This window comes from Nesoenas mayeri (assembly GCF_963082525.1).
Source record: "Nesoenas mayeri genome assembly, chromosome: 1".
NCBI lineage: Eukaryota > Metazoa > Chordata > Aves > Columbiformes > Columbidae > Nesoenas > Nesoenas mayeri.
Window position 1 is genome coordinate 24,867,945 of NC_137541.1, and position 20,182 is coordinate 24,888,126.

Consider the following 20,182-nt stretch of genomic DNA (forward strand, 5'->3'; position numbering starts at 1 on the left):
CGAGTAGTACAACAGGTCTGGGTACTAACAACTGGGGGTACTGGGATCTGGGGCCAGCCCTTGGGTAGCTGAAGTGTCCAGGTCCAGCTACAGGAGGGATCTTCACGTGTGTATTTTGTGTAGTCACTACACAACTTCTACTCCAATCAGCCAGACAGGATCAGACCATCTGCCTTGTTCGCATTTATGTGAAAGCTGTTCAGTTTCACTCAACACCAGGGCAATTGCTTCCTGATGGCTCACCCAACTCCCATCCTGGGTAGCTAGGTTCCTGTGAAACGCAGTTAGGAAGTAAAATGGTTCCCCAGAAAAAGTCTGCCTGATTAGTTTTTGTTGAAAAACTGTGCCATCAAGACATTTTCACTGAGCACTGTTGACAATGAGTCATGGATGCAACTGGCATGAGAACAAATGCAGACATAACACATTTATCACACCTTTTAAACTGCTTTGTGGAAGTATTTGCTGTAACTTAAAGAAGACTGAAAAGTAGCCTTCACAGATGCTTCAAGTTGCTGCAGGGAACATGGGAGAGCATGGAGGAGCTCATCTCTGTTTTCTGTTGTGGATTAGACAGTACCTGAGGGGCTTAAACTGTAAAAAGAAAGATTCTGGTTAGGTGTTGGGACAAAATATCTAATGACATAGAATCAGAAAAACAAATTCACTGGATCATTTGTTAAGAATAGTTTAGAACAACACCTGCCAGGAATGTTTTAGATATTGTATATAGACTCTTAAAGACTCTTCCAGTGCTATTTTCTATGAGTAAGTATTTTTTACTTAAATCGACCTGACTGAAACATTCTCTGTTTGTTTTATGAATCAGCAACAATGTGACACATCAGATTGCCTGGATTGTAATTTCTACTGTAATCTTTCTATATTCTAAAATACTGTGTAATATAGTTTGGGCAAATACTGGAATGATAGTCAACCTTTAGTGTCAGGTTATATGATTTCACCCTACCATAATCAGTAGGCTGCATTGTTTGGTGACTGTCCTTGAAAAGTCCAAGCTGAATTCCTAATTCTGTTTTAGATTGTCTCCAGGGGGAGGCTACAGTTTGCAAATAGAGACACCTGAATGTAAGGGTCTCCAAGATGACTATGCTCCCATTATAGGTTGTGGAGAAGTGGTCAGTGTTTTCTGACAAAATGTCAGTGACTGCTTTGCAGGGTGTTGCAGCTCTGCGCTGCATGTCTCAATTTGGGTGTTTACTGACTACTCTGAGAACTTAGACACCTGGCATACAATGAGACATTTAAGGACTTGATTCATATTCCTAAGTGTAGGCATTTAGTGCTATTCGAGTACTCAAGAACCTCCATGACCTGCACACTGTGCTGTTAGATCTGCTTCAGGATTTATAAGAGACCTACCACCTCAAGATATTGCATGAAACCCATGAGGCACCAGATACATGGGCAAATGAACTCAGCCATCATCTTCAAGCTGCATCTTCTCCCTGGTTTGTCACCTTGAGAGGACTGCTAAGAGCTAAATCCACAAAGGAGTGTTGGTGCATGAAGAGTTGAGTTTCATTGCACATTGCCTTCAGATGCCTGACTGTTGGAGTAAGAGTCATGATCTTCAGGTAAGTGCTACACCCCTTAGGGTTTAGGGATAGGCAGACATTCCCTCGTTCTCCAGATCGGTATCATCCCTGCAGGACTGAATCTGGTGCCTATGCGCAATCAGGATTGTGGTCCTTCCATGTGCCTAGGATCACATATGCTTCTCTTTAGCCTCCTTCTTCTTCACTGGTGGAGATGAAGAGATACCTTTCATCTGTCTGTGGTGCTTGGCAGAACAGGATTTGGGTGCTTGTGAGGCAGCTGGAAGAGAATACAGGCAGGCTGGTGTTGCCAGAAATTAGAAGGATAGAGAGAGAGGCAGGTAATTTGCACAGTGTGGTTTGGGAACTGATCATGTAAGTGCTACATATGGAGAAGGTGGGCTACTCTGCACGAGAATGGGAAAACAGATGAATGAGATGGCAGGGCTGTGCTGCTGGGGAGAAAGGGAAGATGTGATACTTGCATGGAGGAGGAGGAAGAAATGGGCTGTTCTTGGGCTTGGAGAGGGCAAGTATAAACTTAAGTACTTACTTGGGGGATGAAAGAAATATACTACTTATAGCAAAGGTGAACAGAGCTGTAGCAGGTCCTAAAAACAGATCTGGCAACCGTGGCTGCCAAGGCTTACCTAGCTTGGTCTAAAGAATCTCTCAAGATACAACCAATAGTCTCACTTTCCAAACATATCTGAAAAAGGAAATGACCACTTTCTGTATACTAGCTGACGCTGTTGTATAGGCAATAGGACACTCACATCCTCTGCCCACCTTATTTGCAAAGTTCCCTGCTTCTTTTTACTCCCCAGAGTTTGCCTGAAGGTCCTGGGACCCACGGAGTTGTGTAAGTGCTTTTGTGGGTTCTGCTCCTTTGCTTTTCTGCTCTACATGTTTCTGTCTGCTCAGGAAAGATAACAGTACTTCTCTGCTCACATGGGGATTTTGGAGGTAAGAACTCTGCAGACAGCTCAGTAACAGGAGTCTTTCACACAAAACGTAGCCTGTGAAGCACCTAGTGCAGTTTGTGGCACTCCAAGCTCTATTTAGATTAAAGATTTTGTGAAAAGGAAGATTATTATCTAGATCCTATACCTATATTTAGCATAAGTATATACGAAAGTTTGAATGACCTTGTTGAAACAACTCATATTAAGCTAAATTATTATTAATAGGAAACAGGGAGGCTTAATAAGTGGGATTAGCACATGGGTGGCTACATTAATGAACCAGTAGCATGAATGAAAAAGTTTGAACTTTCATTGTTTGGAACAAATAAGCTTGTTCATGTCCTGAGTGATTTATGAATGTACCGAAAATACCCTCCAAACTTTGATGTGCAAGATAGCTGCTTTAACAGGAGAGAAGAGTAGAGGATTGTGCGTGTACATCTTTGTGTGTGGAGTACAGCAATCTCCCACACTGGTTTTTTTTTTTTAATTTTGTAATCTCAAATTAGCTTTAAGACTCCAGCAACAGTCAAGAATATGGGGGAAAAAAATGGGGTCAGAATTGCACAGTTCTTCCCCTATGACCAACCACAGCCAGAGTGGCATGAGTTGCTTCTGCACTTAGTTCACCCTGAGCAGTGCTGAGCTGGACAATCAGTCTTGCTCAGGCCTCCTTTATCTGGTAACTGTTCTGAAGCTGGCAGCAGCCTTAAAAGACTTGCTATGTGTAAAGGTGTGACAAATTCCATAACTAGAAGAGGAAAGACTCTGAAAACCAGAGTCCCTTTTCCACACTTCTAGACTACCTGCTGAAAGTTTTCAATTAAACCAAAGGTTGAAATGAAACCTGTGGTTTGCTGTGTCAGCTGCTCAGATTGACTGAAAATACACAATTTGCTCCCACCTATCAGAAAAAGACTCAGACCTCTGATACTTTTTATTAAGATGAAGGTAAGTATCACCACCAGTTTATGATACTAGCAAGCATGTTTATAATGAAATTAATGATTTCTGTAGCTCAGATATTGTGGTGCTGGTTTAAGTCAAATTGTAACAGGCAACAAACGTGCAATAGCTATAAAACATCCTGGCTTTTTCCTGAAATAACAATTTCATAGTATCTTGGTATACACAATAAGTAAAGGACCAAATTTGAAATATTTTACATTCAGTTTCTTTGTACTCAGGATATTAGACAATGGAGAGTTTTCTTCTCCCAGCTGCTTTGCCCTCCCCAAATTTCTGGGGCATACCTGACTGTTGTACTTGTCAGCTGGCTGTGAAACACTACAGAAACCTGAAACTTGGTGCTTTAAAATACCACACTAATACACCTGTCCTTTGTAATAGGTGTGCTGTGCGTCAGTTCAAAATTTAAAACATAATTTATTTTATACTTGATCCACTGAACTGTGTCTGTCCTACCATAACACTTGCTGTAAATAATTCTGGGAGGCACTTCTCAGGATTAGTGGATTTTATGAACTGTAGAGTGTAAAATTAAAAAGCCAGGGTTCAAATGCCATTGTCCCTCATGCATCTGTTCCCCAGATGCTAGATGACTGTTGCTAGAACCAAGCAATTCTTCTGGCATGGACTGTAGCTTTATAGTACTGTTTCTAGGTCAAGCCTGGGATATGAAGGCCTCTGAAAATTTAGATAGCCTTTCTTTTCCTGATATTTTGTACATTATCCTATGTAACAACCATATAACCACCTCTTTGTGAGGAATGTTCTCACAAGGTTCAGGTAGGACAATGACATGCGCAAGATCTGCGCAGATAAGATGCTTCTTGTCTGGTCCCACCATATATCTTTAAAAATATACCATGTAGAGTTTTAGGCCTGAGATTGACAGTGCTGTAGCACTATGTCTTCCTACTCCAAATCTGTCTTCATTTCAATCCAGATAAGAATATCAAGTCTTTAGAGAACAAGGTGCATTGTTTGTGTTTGGGAGGACAATTCAGACTCAGATTATATGAAGTAGAGAATTTATAAATCTTTCATGGGATGCAATGAGGATGAAATCCTGGCCTCTGGTGTTCAAGGGTTCATGGTTTAATCTAATCCCCCGTACTTTGTAAAATACATTTGTGTACTACAGGTTTGTATTATCAATACTTAAGAGACTCTTGTTCATCTTTGAAATTGTTATTAGAATAGGCTCTGCCTTAATGCTTTTAAATGCTGCCACTTCCTTCTGCTTTTGGAGAGTCCAGGTGAAAAACAAATGTTTTTGAATGGCAGATTGCAGAGGCAGAAAAATAATCTCTCTATGAAAGATAGGAAGATATATATACATAGTGAGACATGTTGTTGTTCGTTAACAGCAACAATTGAGAAAGCATAGGAAAAATATTGGTGGAATAATTAAAATGTGTAGCATCAATCATATAAAATATATTGTGGTTTAATTTGCCAGACAGCTAAACACCACATACAGCCTTTTCTTACCCCATAACCCACAGTGGGATGGGGGTGAGAATTGGGAAAAAAAAGTAAAGCTCATGTGTTAAAATAAAGACAGTTTAATAGGACAGAAAGGAATAATAGTAATAGTAATAGTAATAGTAGTAGTAATAATAATAATAATAATAATGATAATAATAATAATAATAGAATAATTTTTCTCTTTCTAAATTCAAAACTCAGCACTATACCAGCTATGAGGAAGGAAATTAACTCTATCCCAGCTGAACACAGGACAATTACCTAGCTCATCCCCATCCTTAATTTTTTTTTTGTTTCGTTGGAGTTTTATTTGTTTGTTTGTTTGTTTGTTTTCTCCAGTATCTCTTAAATACTGTAGACAAACCATTCTATCAAGTTTTGTTTGTTTTTTTTTTTTTTTCGATCTAGAGCCTTGCCTTCATTATTGTATCTTTAGACAGAATTGGATTCTATCTGAAAACAACCAGAACTGTTAACTGACCTTCCAAAACATATATGCAAATCCTCAAAGGACAAAATAGTCTTCAATTGTGTTAATGTATTAAACCACACGATTACTGAAAGAGGTGAGGGCCCTGAAAGTTTACCCCGAGATGTTTGACTACCCCAGTACACATTCAGGCTCTGGTATGTAATTTGTCTGGCATCCAAAATAGCTTCAAGAATATATAGAAAAGAGCTCTTTAATCAGCACCTTCCCTTTCACTGCTTGAACAGCTTTAGGAAAACATATCTGCATCATGTAAGTCTGAAATCCTTGTAAGTTTAGGAAATGACTAGTTCTTATTAAAAGTGAGAGAAGGAAAGTGTTCTATAGTTTATTTTTGTGTTAAGAAACAGATTTTGCTTCTAGTGGAAGCTTAGCGAAGGCAGTTTTTTCCCAAGAATATTCAGTTGTTGGTAAGACTTGTGTTGTTTCTCTCTACATAGAAAGGAAATATTTTGGAATACCTGTGAAATTCGTGCACATTTCAGAAACTGAATCTAAATCATAACGAGTTTCAGAAAGATTGGCTCAGCATTTTAAGAAGAAAATACAGCAGATGGTGATTCTTTCTTTTAATCTGATACTAGAATTTATATTCCCTAAACTGAACAGGATTTCACCCCTGTGTACACAAGTGCATAGAAAAAAAACCACGAGGGTACTTTATTCAATTTCCTTTTAGCTGGGTAGTCTGAATAGAACTAGTGAGATGCTTCAGTTGAAAGTCGACAAATATGTATTTTTTAAGCCTACTCTCTCACTAAAGGCCGAACTGTGCAACTCTTTCTCATGCTAATGAGAAGCTGAAGTCAATGGGACTTGACATGTAAGTGCTCAACAACTTCAGTAAAGGCTTCATAATCTGGCCCTAAATGCTTTAGCTTTGATAGATCTCAGACTCTGTCTCACTGTCTTGCTGTCTCTGTGTCTTTTGAGAACTCTAAAATTTTTGCTAGTGATATACTGGGAGAAGAGACCTCAGTAGGCTTTCTGCCACTTTTTGAAAACCTGTTAACAGTACATATTAATTGCAGTTTGCTCCCAACTTCATTATAAGTATAACTTCATGCTGATTGGCAAGCTCCATCTGACAGTACTAAGCACCATAATATCAAGATATCCATCAACATGACTGACACAGATTACACAATTGTGCTTTTTATCAATGAGGTTCCTATCTCTGAAGCTACTCTCAGTGCAGTGCAAAGCCAAATAAAATGCAAATAATACAGTATAGTCTACTAAAACACTGAAAAAAAGAGTGCTTCAACATCTTTTTGTGTGTGTGTTTAAAAAAGAGATTAACTCTTTGATCTTCTTAAGAAGGAGGATAAATGTTTTAGTGGCCAAGAAGGGTCCCTGAGAGGAGACAGGAGCATTCTGGCCCTGGACCTATATGTTCCTCCTGCAGTGATATCTTCTCTATGGGCTACATGAGACAATGACTGGAAAAACAAAACTGGGTAAAATTCACACAGTTAGATACCACAACACTTATTCACTAGACAAGACCCTTCCCTTTGGACACAGGGAACCCAGCCCTACTCTGCTTGCTGAAGGGCAGCTCAGTCTAACACACAGGACTAAGACAGTGAAAAAGGAAAGCAATTTCACTGGTAGACCCTGCTGCTAATGCATGTGCATCCCTCCTTACCACACAACTCGTGGGCTCACCTTCAGCTAGCAGCGCTGCGCCTGTGCACCGGAAGCATGCAAAGGATGTGTTTTATAGATCAAATCATCAGTGAAAGGCCATCTTTAATTTTACAGGTCACAAACGACATGTATCTGCACTGAATACTTAATGCAGGGACTAAGTGGTATTCAAGATATCAGAAGAGATTTTTCGCTATGATGAGATTCAATCCAACCTGCAAATGAACTCCGAAGTCTTGGCTTTTCTGTTTTTGCCTTTCCTGTGTGGCACATGAAAACCAGAAAAGCAGCTGTGGTTGACCTTGGGCTGGCTTCATTGTAGCACTGTCACCGCCAGTGCTTTACCACCCTTTTCATACTATAGAGCAGCAGAAGAGACTCCCACCCATACGGCAGACCAGCTCCAGATACGGTATTCTGTGTTCCCTTCAGTAATGGTGTGTTCTTGTCTCCTCCCTTCACTGAAAAGCAAGGCTATAGATATCACCTGTATCTCCAGCCATGGTAATCTCTTCCTCAGTCCTGCTGAAGGACATACAGTCAAGCCCTGGAAGCACAGAGCCTGTACAGCAAATATGTGAGCATGTTGCATTGCTCTGCCAGAGATGCCCAGGTCGAAGAGAGAGGGCTGCAGCTGATGCTCAGCAGAGCTTCTGAGCTAATTCCACTCCCATGGTACACATCTGCTGCAGGCTGTGGCTGCTGGGCACTGAGACCTCTCACAGCAATGAGATTTAAGGATTGGCATAAAGTGAGTGTCTGGTCTCTGTCTCACCAGTGGCTAAACTGTGCTGCTTCCAAACCAGCTTACTGTCCAGGCCTATCTGAATCATCCACATGTGGATGTGTACGTACAGACATTGATACATCAGCCACAAAAGAAACGTGCATTTAATAGGCTGAGTTAAAGATTTTGGTGAAAAGCCTTTATAGAAAGGAGGAAAAGGACTGTGGGCTAGGATGACTTTCTTCTTTTGAAACAAAAACTTCATCTTGTTGCCAGTTCACTCCTGAAAGACTAACTTTTTTTTCTTCTGTAAGAGAGGCTTTTTGTGTATTTCTTACTGCAGTTGAAAAGCCTTCTGGCTCCACTGAATTTATCAAAGTTTAGCCTTACTGGCTCACCAGTCAGGACAAGACATCGACACATAAAGCTCCACCTGCCCAGCACAGCATACCGCAATTCTCTGTTTCATCCTGCATCCCAAGAAGTTCAACCATCTTTATTCTTTCTCCTGGGAAACCTCAGAAAACTGTGGCAATGGCAAGGCAATATATCTATTCTGTGTTTGCATTTCTAATCAGAAGCTGATTAATTACTTTAATAACTTTTTAATTTGCACTGAAGTAACTTCAGGATACTACTACTCACATCAGTGGGTTTACTCCATACAAACAGCAGCTGAACTGGCTGCACAGTTTTATTTAAAGAGAGTTCACATGTGGAAAAGACAGAGTAAACTGGAAGTACTTATTAAGAGCCCAGTGTCATTCTTGAGAGCCTTGCAGATTGTGCAAGCAGTTGATATGAAAATAATGAACGCAAAAAAAAAAATAAGGCTTAAAAAAAATCTGGAAATACAGCATAAATCAAAGGGGCTGCAAATCTGTAATCTTTCAGAAGTTAGATAAGAAAATAAATACCTAGCTCATATTCATCTTCTCAGGATAGCATGCACTCTCTTTTAAAACGTTATTGAAGCAGTTGAAGACAGTCACTAGCAAGGCACTTGTCTTCATTGAGGGATGCCCAGTCCACATCTCTGTTGAGTCTATTCTGCATCTCAAACCTTAAACTTAGAAAGACCCATCCACTGGGCTTCTCTCCTGGGCCAAAGCTGAGCCAAGACCTCTTAGCTGTAAAGGCAAAGCTGAAGGTTTCCCTTCCAAGGGTGAGGTGCTAGACTGCTTCTCCACAGCAAACAGCACACTGAATGGGCTTGCTGCTCCTGCAGGGAAGGACGATCAAGGACAGGAGGTGTCAGCTGCTGCCTCTTCTTCCTCTCAAGGTGAAAGCAAGCCACTGCCCTGGCTTCTCCCTGGGAAGCAGCAGCAAACTTCATTTCTTAGAGACAGGAAAAGGAAGCAGCAGAGCCCTGTCCATTTGCTACCCTTTGTAATTATCTGTCGCAGAAAACTGTTCATACTTTTCCTGAGCTCATGCCAAGGCAAGATGTTCTCTGTTTTGACCAGAAATTACACCTTGAAACTTGGAAGTCTTTCCAAAGTGTATCCATAAACAAGGCAAGGTATTGATAAACCTTTGATGAAAAGGAAATGGAACCAAAAATGTCCTAAGCAGCACTTATCTTTATAAAAAAATAAAAAATAAACACAACCAAAAACAACAACAAAAAAAAGCTCTTCTACTCCATGGGCATTTGTGAAAGTTTGATATTAATGTGTGTCAAGACATTTAAGGGTCTGAAATAGGACAACCTGAATGTCCTGAGCATTGAAGAATGTTTCTAGTTATTGGATATTTGACTCCTCACACAGTTAGGATCGATGGGAACTTTGTGTACTTGATAGCTCTGTAAAATACGATAGAGTCAAAGTCAGAGCAAAATCATGAAATATTTTGATGACAAGATCACAGAAATAAAGTTTGCCTCATCAGATCATCAGCTACAGATCATCAGTTATATTTCCTTGGCCACATGGTTTCTCAGCTCTAACAAAATCCTGCATACATTTGGTTTGTGTTTGTAGAAATGAGTATAATTGCAAAAACTTTCTGTGAGCCATTATGGAAATAGTAAACATCCAAGGGAATGTCCTCAGAATGTGAACTTTGATGGCAAACCATTTTCATTTATTAATTTAGGAACTGAACATTTGCATAAAGCTCAGGTAGAGCTTTTCCTATGAATAATCTTGCACAATAACATCAGACATCTCTACTAATCCTACAGAACATCAAAAGCAATGCTGGCTGCTATTCAACACTGGGTTCAGTGCCATGACAACAGATGGAATTCATGGCTGAGGGGTAAAAAAAAGGACTTCCATCCCCCTGTCACTTTTTGTAAGAATCCCTAAAGAGAAAATTATGCAAACTAGTAGAAACTGAATGTAGAACAGGAATGCCTGTGAACGTGTGCTATCTGCATTTACACAAAACAGCTTATTTGTGAAACAGAATGTAAGTGGTAAAAGCAGATATGGAAATCTTATTTAAATTCTTGCAAAAGGCAAAGAGGAGGAGGAGGGAGAAGGGGCTGGATTTCTCTTCCTCTGAGTTTGAGACTGAAATTCATAATATTATGGTTGATTGCAGATGACATGAGAATGAATTTTTTGTGTTGTTAAAATGAGCGTTCCTATGTTTTGTGAAGAAATCATTCTGAGACATTTTAATCTAAAAATGTATGTTTTGCAGTAAAATTTTGTTTGGCAATATTGTGATATCTTTAGATTGAACATTTTGGACATTATTGTCTTATAGTAAAAGCAAACTATAAATGAAAATCTAAAAGTTAAAATTACTCATTGGTTTACATCATCCATTAACAAGAAGACTGTTGAGATGAATGAGAATTACCAGTGTAAAGGAAAAGAGATCTTGAACTATTTTTTCCCCTGTCTAGTCAACAGCCCACACAGTTAAGGTCAGGTGTGTCTACTATTAAATAAAGACCACTGTAGCATCAAAAGACCAGGCAGTCAGGCTTACTAAGTTTAGAAGACAAAGAACCATCCTTTCTGATGCACAGAAAAGTCCAGTAACAACAGGTTCAGTCCTGCAGATAGAAATGAGAATTCTGGGCACTGAAATGGAAGTGATAAAAGAAAATTGTATCTTAAGGGCTGAATCTAAGAACACATTGGTCAAAAAATAGTTTTTCCATTTGCTAAGATGTTTGCATGATCACATAATAAATATGGAGTGGAATATAGAATAGAAATAGAAACTCTTTAAAGGTACTTTCTGGTTACCTATGCCTTGTCTAATAGAAGCACAATGTTCTACAAATAGATTTTCAGAATTGTCCTCACATTTTCCTCAGCAATAAAAATGTGGCTTTGCATGATGCTGCCCATCAGAACCATCTGTAGTACAGAACAGAAGTACAAGCAAATTTTTTCTGCAAGATGGTAGTCAGAACTAACCATATGGTTCTGCATTTATTTTATTTTGGAATGCATATTTAGTACTATGGTTATTGGGTACTGCAGGAAAGAAAAAGAATTGTTTAATATTTCGTGGCCTAGCTACAAGAGCTGTAAGCGAACTTGCAGTCATCTGCCATTGCAAGAATACATAAGGAGCAAAAATCCTAGCTGAATGTCTTATGCCTGTATCCTTGACCTTTGAAGAAGTTTGGCTTAAGGTCATGTTGTTTTGTGGCCTTGACTGCATGTCAATGAGAATTTTATTTCATTTTCCACAAATGGTGAAAAGAAAGAGTCAGCCTTTAATAATAGCTGCAAAATTGTTTCTTATTTTATTTTTCTACTTATTCTCTAATTTATTTTCAGTAGTTATGAGTCTGAAATACCACTGTAGAAATTCTTCCTGAAATACCTGCTATTTGTGTCTGGTTCTTTGATCTGATCTATGGCAAAGAACAAGCACAGGTCTGAAAGACTTCTCTGCCCAAGCAGTGTGACCAGATGCTCAGCTGTGCATAGTTGCACAGTTCAAGAGCATTCAGTTGCAGATGTTGGATTTCAGGAGTATCTTGAAAATGTGGTCAAGAGTATAAAGCATGTGTTGGCCTTGTTTTAGATAACCAGTTTATATACTATAAACCCATTTATTTGGCCTTTAGTGAGGGCTACTCCTCCTTCTGATGTTTTACATAAAATCTAGTGTGTGACCAAATCAGCCTTGTTAAAACTGACCATCAGCCAAGCAGAGACAGAAATTAATTATGATAGACTAATTGACGAAGTTACATCTTTTTAAGGCTAAGGAGAAATTTAATGTGCTAATAAAAAAAAATCACTAACAAAGTTAACATTCTCATACAATGGAAAAATTCCTAATACTGTGGTACACAATGGGACATCCAATTTAGAAAGGGTCAGTGAGTTTCAGAGGTCCCTTTCCTCCTTTCTGGAGGGAATACGTTCTTTGGAAACCTACCTTTTGAAGGACAGGGTGGAAGGCAGCAAGACCTATTGAGATGACAATGAGATCAAAAAAGAAGGAGTGATTATTCAAATCCCTCAGAGAAATAAAAGCATAGAGTAAGAAGAACTGAACCCAAAAAGGAGCAGGCAGGGTGGGGAGCGGGCAAAGGGGAATGAGAAGCAGAAACTGAATGCAGAGGGCAAGGCCTGAATGGGAAGCAGTGAAAGAATTAGGAGTTGAAAAGGGAAGGAGGAGGGGAAAATAGGGCTGAGGAAGAGAAGAAAGCAGTGAGAGGCACATCATGGTGAATGAAGCAGAGATGGAAATTTTATTCTTCTCAGCCTGTAGCAGCTCTTTTGAATACTTTATACGATGAGTCTATGATTCTAAAATACAGCTTAATCGTATTGCTTGTCCGGAGGTCAGATTTATCAAAGTTTCCATTTTTACATCTGTTGTCAGAGTGGGCCACGCTGGTGAATGGCAGGTACTGTAAAGTTTCAGAGGACCATGAGACAGCACATGCAGTCCTCTGCTTGGTTGCTTGGATACACTAATGAATTGTATTAGGAATGTCTCACCTCACTTTGCACTCCCCTATGTCTCAAGTATTACACTTCAGATCATAAAATAAGCGTGGAAAGACAAATTCTTTTTTTAAAATGAAGAAAATTACTTATAGTGTGGCTGCAACCACAACACTAATTTTATCAGATAGATTGATTTCCTCATCATTTTTCTAAAGTTTTCCTTCTGCAACCTCTGTTCTTTTCCTCTGAATATGCTGTAAGTCACAATAGCTCAATTCTTGACATGCCATATGCTGGAATAGTCTTCAAAACTAAGAAAAGGTTTAAAACCCAGCGAAGGGTATGTCTGATGGTGGATGCCCAAAAAAGGAGTTGGCGATTAGCCCAGCAAAAGAATTGATGTCTTCAATGTTCTAGTTATACCTTTATATCAGAGCAGGAGGCATATAGCAGGACATGTTGTAATATCTCACTAAAGTGAGCTACAATGCTAGCCTGAAACTATTATCTAGAAATAAATTTTACTAGGAGTGTCACTGAAATGGCAAAATGTGTAAGCTTCTGTGTGTTAATACGGTTAGAGAAACACAGGCACTCAAGTCGTGTTACTCAGACAATATTGTTTTCCAATCAAAAAAGAGGATAGAGAATCTAATGATATTCACTGATGGATTAGTATTAAGCTTTATTTAACAGCTGATCCTTTACAGAAATAAATGAATTTGTCGGGTAACAAGATAAAGTCATGTTATCAGTGAAGTGGAGTCACATTAGTGGTTTTCTTTATAAGCAGTTCCGTATTAAAGTAAAATACTGTCCATATACTTATGTCCCAATTAATTTGAACTTCAAACTCTTAAAAAATTTCATTGGACTTATCAACTTATTAACTAAAGAAAATCTAAATTTATCCTATCTTAATTATTTTCTGCTTTTTAAGCCTATTTCAAGTGCGATTTCCCTTTTAGTACTGGCATGTCATAAGATGGCAGTCAGTGTCATCTCAGCATGGGCCGCATCTTGTGGGGGTCCAACAGTCAGCACACAGAAGACTTGGGGACAGCTAGCTCCTTTTGTGTCATTTTAGCATAGTGTATAATTAGGATCAGGTTGAGTGTCTTTTGGCTGCCTAAAGATCTGTGAGAGTAGGACTTCCACGTTCATGGCTCCTACACATAAACTAAGTCTAACCTATGCTGAGAAAAAGAGAAAGCTGAAGCTGATACCAAAGAGGAAGAGAAAGGAGAAAGAGAGAAAAGAGACAAAGAAAGAGAGAGTGAGAGAGAGGAAGAGGAAGAAAGAAAGAAAAAGACAGAGAAAAAGACAGAGAAAGAGAAAGAGAAGAAAGAAAAGAAAAGGAAGAAGAAAGAGTTCAACATCTGTTCCAATGAAGTTCAGCTAAGAAGTTACAGTAAAGATGATGGATTGTTTGGCAGTGAAAAAATTGTTTTACAAACACTTAAATGTTTATATTTTGTTACCACCCATGAATTTAAGAAAATGCAAGAAATGAAACTTATCCTCTTGTGTTCTTACTTAGGTATTTGTGAAGAACTGCCAATACTGTGATATTACATATTAACAAGTTAGACATAGATGTTAAATATATTGAGTAATATAACTGTGAAAATAATGAGATAAAGTGAAGTTTCCAATTAAATACAGTCTCTAGAAGAATAAGATAATTTGAGCATCTTGTTACAATCTCTAATAAGAAGAAAGTTAATAGACAGCGTGTATTAAAAAAGAAAAACTGTTTCACTGTAGGAAGAGCTGTAGAAATAAAATCTCCCACTGAGAAAGTAACTCACAAAGTCAACTTAACAAAATATAATTTTAAATCAGAATAAAATATATTTTGCCATAGGTAAGAATTCATTCTCATGTGTTCTGCGAGTTTGCCCATTTTTTTCTCCAAATTTAGTTAAACTGCTTGAAGATATCTCATGCAATGATATTCTACAAAGAAATGCTGGGAAGCTTGTGCAAGGTTTCTGTCTATTTAGATTCCTGAAAATAATAGTAGGTGGCTACACTTGAAATTGTCCTGAGTTCAGTTATAGCAAAATACAGATATCAGTGTTATGCAAAGGAAAGTACAATAGAAAGTGTGTCAAAGATTAGCATCTGCAGACTTTCTCCTCTGCGTTAAGGAAGGTGACCTATTTAATAGTACTATTTTCAAATAAGTTAGTGAGTTTCCGTTCATTCCCCTTCTATTCCCATCAAATGCTGTACTTAATATTCCTCTGTTGCTGTGTATTCATGAACCTATAAATGGAGAAACCTGACAGGGAGTCTAAACTTTTTGTTAACTACTCTTTCTTAAGAGCTTACTTTGACACATGCTTAGATGAAGCCACAGCTCTCAGCAGAAATAAAAGCAGAATATTGTCCAGATATTTCAAAAGTAATTTTTTTCCCCCTTATTTTCAAACAGCATGTCTTTATTGTTTGTTTCCTATTGATAGAAGGCATTAATAGATGGGTAACTAATACTTGCCTCCAAATAAAAATTCTCCTAAGTAGAATTCCCCATGGCAAAATCGTCGCATGCCAAAGACTCCACTGACATTGTACATACCAGATATAAGACTGCTGAATGGTCACTCTGCAGTGGCAGCAGCCACCCTTGAGAGTATCTATTAATTGGATCTCACAAATCCCTGGAGGCCTGATGAGCTCTACACAATGAGGTTCCTTCTGTCTCTTCTGGCTGCAAGATGTATTAATAGACAAGATACTTTCATACACTACTCGGTTGGCTTAACATTTGGGCTCTTTCCTATGCCAGGGAGCAGTTAAAGTGATCCATCTTAGAGACGTTCAGTAAAGGTATTATGACTCGGAGGTCTCACATCCCATCATGTTACTATGTTTAATATATGATGAAGCACTGGCTGAATGGCAGTAATTGCCTGTACACACCCTGGGATAACAGGAAAAAGAAGCTTAAGTTGGATTAGGCCACAGTGAAAGTGCAACCTAAGTTGAAACACCTAATACTTGCCCCAGGATCAGAGCACACATCCTGACTAACACAGCTGCTTGACTGACGAGTGAAGGCCTGCGCAGCTGAGGTAACCTACATCTAAACCCTCAGAGTAACTATTGTTCCTCAGCCGATTCTTGGCTCTTGGAAGGAATCCTTTGCAACTTCAAAGGATGCAAGACTGATCTCCTACTCTGGCCACTGAGGTGTAGGTGTGGGACTCCAAATATATGGTCCTTGTTCAGCCTGTTCATCCTGCCCTGCTCCCATAGCAGAAAAGGAAGATGTTAGTCTGCATCAGGCCTGGACTAAAAGCAATGCACATGAAACAGGGATATCACTCTCCAACTCACCCAGAAAAAATACATCTAACTTTGAGAAACTTTCCAATATTGTGCAAGAATTTCTGTCATTTGATTGTGTAAACCTACCTGCCTGCTAAGGCTTGCTTCTAAAAAGTCTTGGGCAAATCTGGTTTACCTGCTTGAAAGAATACACATAAGTATCCGCATTCAAAAAGAAGTGTGTAAGTTCGTATAAGCTTCTGTGCAGAGTTATTAGAGACTTGACTGAAAATATATGGTTAAGGACTGAAAAGTAGGAAATACCTAACTCATCAATGGAAATTTGCAACCCCAAAAGGAAGACATTTGTAGGTAATCAAGATCTGGCAAAGAAAAAAGTTGGAGCAAAATTATGAAGAGAGAATGGGATGATGAGAAAGAAGAGCTACTGAAAAATTAAGAACTATTTTCATGCCGATTATATAAGGTAGAAAAGTTCAGATGACAAAATACGGGGATTTTCTTTTTGATAATAATGTACTCCTAAGAGTGTCATCATGTGAATAAGGTATGTAGCAAGTTATACAGTCTATCTTTCCTGTGTGACTTCCATAACATCCATATTCAGCAAGTCTTGCTTTCTAGCAAACAATCAGACATTCAGCTTATATGTGAGGGACGAGGGCATTCCAGTGAAAAGAGAGGGCACAGAATGGGAAAGAGAAGCAACATTGGCACAAAAGAGGCAAAGAATGCCGATTCAGAAGGCGGGTGTGAAAGTAAAATCTGCTTCCATGCCTGCTACAGCATATATTACACGACTGGCATTTACTTGGCAAATCACTCACTCAGGCACTGACCTTGGCAGCATCACAGGGATAACCTCTATGTGAGGAAGGACTGTTCTTCAACAATGTCTCCAAAATGTTTGGCACCAAAGTACTTTTTTAAGAAAGCAAGCATTTCTTCCACTTCGTTTTTCAGCTGAAAACCAGCATTTTCTTTTGGCTGCAAAGGAGACATCCTGTCCATGACTTTTGGTATATTCTTCATATGGTGTTCCAGATTATTTGATATTGTGTATAAATGCCATTGCACAGCCATCCCATTTTGTGGATGTTCCCATGTTAGAGAGCAATGACTGTATTCAGAGACTTGCTCAACCTAAATACTCTCCTTGTTAATTATTTGAGGAATTATGACAGAGTGCTTGGGGCTGCAATGCCCCGGTGGAAAGTCTACTGAAAGAAACATGGAAAATATTCGAAATACTGGTGAAATTGAGATGTGTCTCTTTCACTGACATGCTATTTTGCACACAGTAGTGAAAGAAAGATTGGGGATGTTATTACAAGGAATAGTCTTTTATTGCTTTAACAAAGTAAATCTTTTCACTTTAATGGTTTTCTAGAGGTTATATACTCACTCAGATCATGTAGAAACTCAGTGCCCAGTTCTACAAGCATGAAAGTCAATGCTATGAATTTGTGTGATAAAAGTTAGCAAGATGTTCAAGGCATCACAGTCTATACCTTTTGGACAGTTACTTTAAAGAGGGATGGGATCACATGAATCCTAGAATGAGATTTGGGAAGAGTTTTTAAGCACACTCCGAGCATGAAAATCAGTCTTCTGGATAAGAACTTAAGGTTCTCAATGAAATTGAGGCCTAATTTTGAACATGATTTGAATTATGATTGCTGGAAAGAAACAAGGGTGCTAGTCTTCCAATTTGCAAAGGAACTTGAAAGAGAACAGAGGCAGACATGTTTATTACAATGCAGATGAATTTAATTCCTACAGACTTGGTATTGATTAGCATTTGGTCTCTGAAGAATAACTGAAACTTTTCAGTGAAGTCAAATAGTAGGGTATCTCCTTGCTATGCACAACAAATTCAAAGTGTTTAAATTGGGAGAAGGGAAGTCACATACAAATACGTAGGGATTATAAGCCATTTACACTCTATTCAATGCCTCCCACAGAAAGACTGTTTATGTGGAACATGGACATCATTACTTTTAAATTATGTAGGTGTAAATACTATTATGAATTTTAAATGATACAGTAATTCTGAGAATTATTCTTGCTAGGAAGGATTGAACTAGTGAACTAGCAGATCTTTGTGGGTAAACATTTTAAGAAGCCTTCTAAATACTGTTTTGCCCATATGCATCCCCATACTTACTACCAGATGGCATGAAAATGGCATCACATGTTGATCTCTCCCTTTTTCTATTCCTCTTCCTCCTCCACCACCATTCATTTTGACGAATAGAGGGTCACAGCCAAAATTACAATCTCTGACATATGCCTGGGGCCCAGATGAGGAAACAAGACTCATTTCAGGTCCTGACTTGACCATTTTCATGTCAGTGGGAAGGAACAAGTCCTAGGCCTGATCAGACAGGATCTGCAGCTGACTTTCACCACCTTCTGACCTGGATTGGACACATGCTTTGCCTTGGCTCTTGCTGTGTCTCTGTGCTCTGATGCTGCAATATGCTCTGTGTTGGGTGGTGACATTTCCAGACTGGCTGTGCTGGCATTGAACAGCCATCACAACCACACTGGGTACAGATTTCCTGAAGGACTTCACAAAACATTCATTTAATTCCATTATCTTCAAAAAGAACATCTCTCTTCAGAAGATCGTGAATCATGTAGGCTAAAGGATTTTTTAGAATATGGGTAGCAGGTTACAGAAGGTGGGCCCAAAGGCCAAAATGAAGGAAATCTTAAACTCTGGAGGTATTCCATGTGAATATTTTCTTTGCAGCTGTTGGAGAAGTATTTAGCATCTCTTCCTCAGTTTGTTCACATTGGAACTGAGAACAACAACATTCCTCCTGCCATGGTTCACAGGGAAGTACAGGATGTTTCATTTAAGCAATCTGTCCTTACACTGCCAGATAATGTCACAAAGTCAATAGCAGGGAATTGCAAGTTGCCCTTTCCTGTCCAGCATATAGTAAGCCCTGCTTGTATCTCAAATCTAGGGGTCTCTGTAAAGAGTAATGATCCTGCATGCTAGTGCAAACCCTACTTGCTTGATAAATGAAATATATTTCTTTCTCACAGCTATATTGCAGTGTCTTGTAACTCTTGCACAAAGGTCTTAAAGTGGAAGGTTTCTCTCCTCTGCCAAAAATAACCATATTTAGCTTTTTGGACTACGGCTGATTGCATCACAACCTAACAGCCACAGCAAACAAAATATGATGACGTGAAATTCAACAAAGATTTTTGATAAACAAACATCAGCAAGTAGCTGTAGATCTGTGAACATGAGTGTTTAATCTTGCTATTTAAAGTTCTTGGACTACTTTATTTATAGTAATTTCTAGTCTCATTACTGTGGCATCTGAGTGGCTCACAAGATTCCCGTGAGCAAGGCAAAGAATTATCCCATTTGGGGGGTGAAAGGAGAAGAGGAGGCTGAAAGAAGTGACAGTCACGCAGAGCATTTGCAGAACAGCCAAGATCACAATCCATCCTTCCTCCCCTTTATGAGTTCCCCATCCTTCCTTCCTTTTCCTAGACTGTTGGCCAAATAAATATGTGCCTTCTATCCAAAGGTCTTTCTCCTGGTTTTATCATAATGATCGAGCTAATTGGGAGCAGGAGGGTAAATGAGGCATAGCTGATGTACATGGCATGATGCCCAGCTGACACTCCTATTAAGCTGATGCCGGAAAAGTTAGGAAACCATAGCCTGGCACTGAATAATAGGCCTATTGCAACTCAAGTGTGGGGCAGAAAGAGATTTTCCTGCAGCTGGCACCTTGTCTACAAGTGGTGTACAAGGGAAAGTAATGAATGACTTGACTCTTTATGTTTCCTACGTTCATTTTATCACAGTTCATCAGGCACCCATGAGTCTGACTGATGACTCCATGTAAAAAGCAACGATCGTTTCCCTTAAGAGAAATGAGTGACAGATGAAGAATAAGCTGCAATTATATTCTCTCTTTTCATGGGTTAGGTTGGCAATTCAACAAACTGTGGTAATTAACTGATTTAAGTTCCAGTTCCCTGTTTTTATAGCTAATGTGAATATCTGCAAGTCAAGCATTGTTTGTGATGCAGGATAACGGCTAACAGCTAACATCATAAATAAGGAACACTAAAGATAAACTAAACTTTAATTTTGAAATGAATTTGCTCCATCCAGA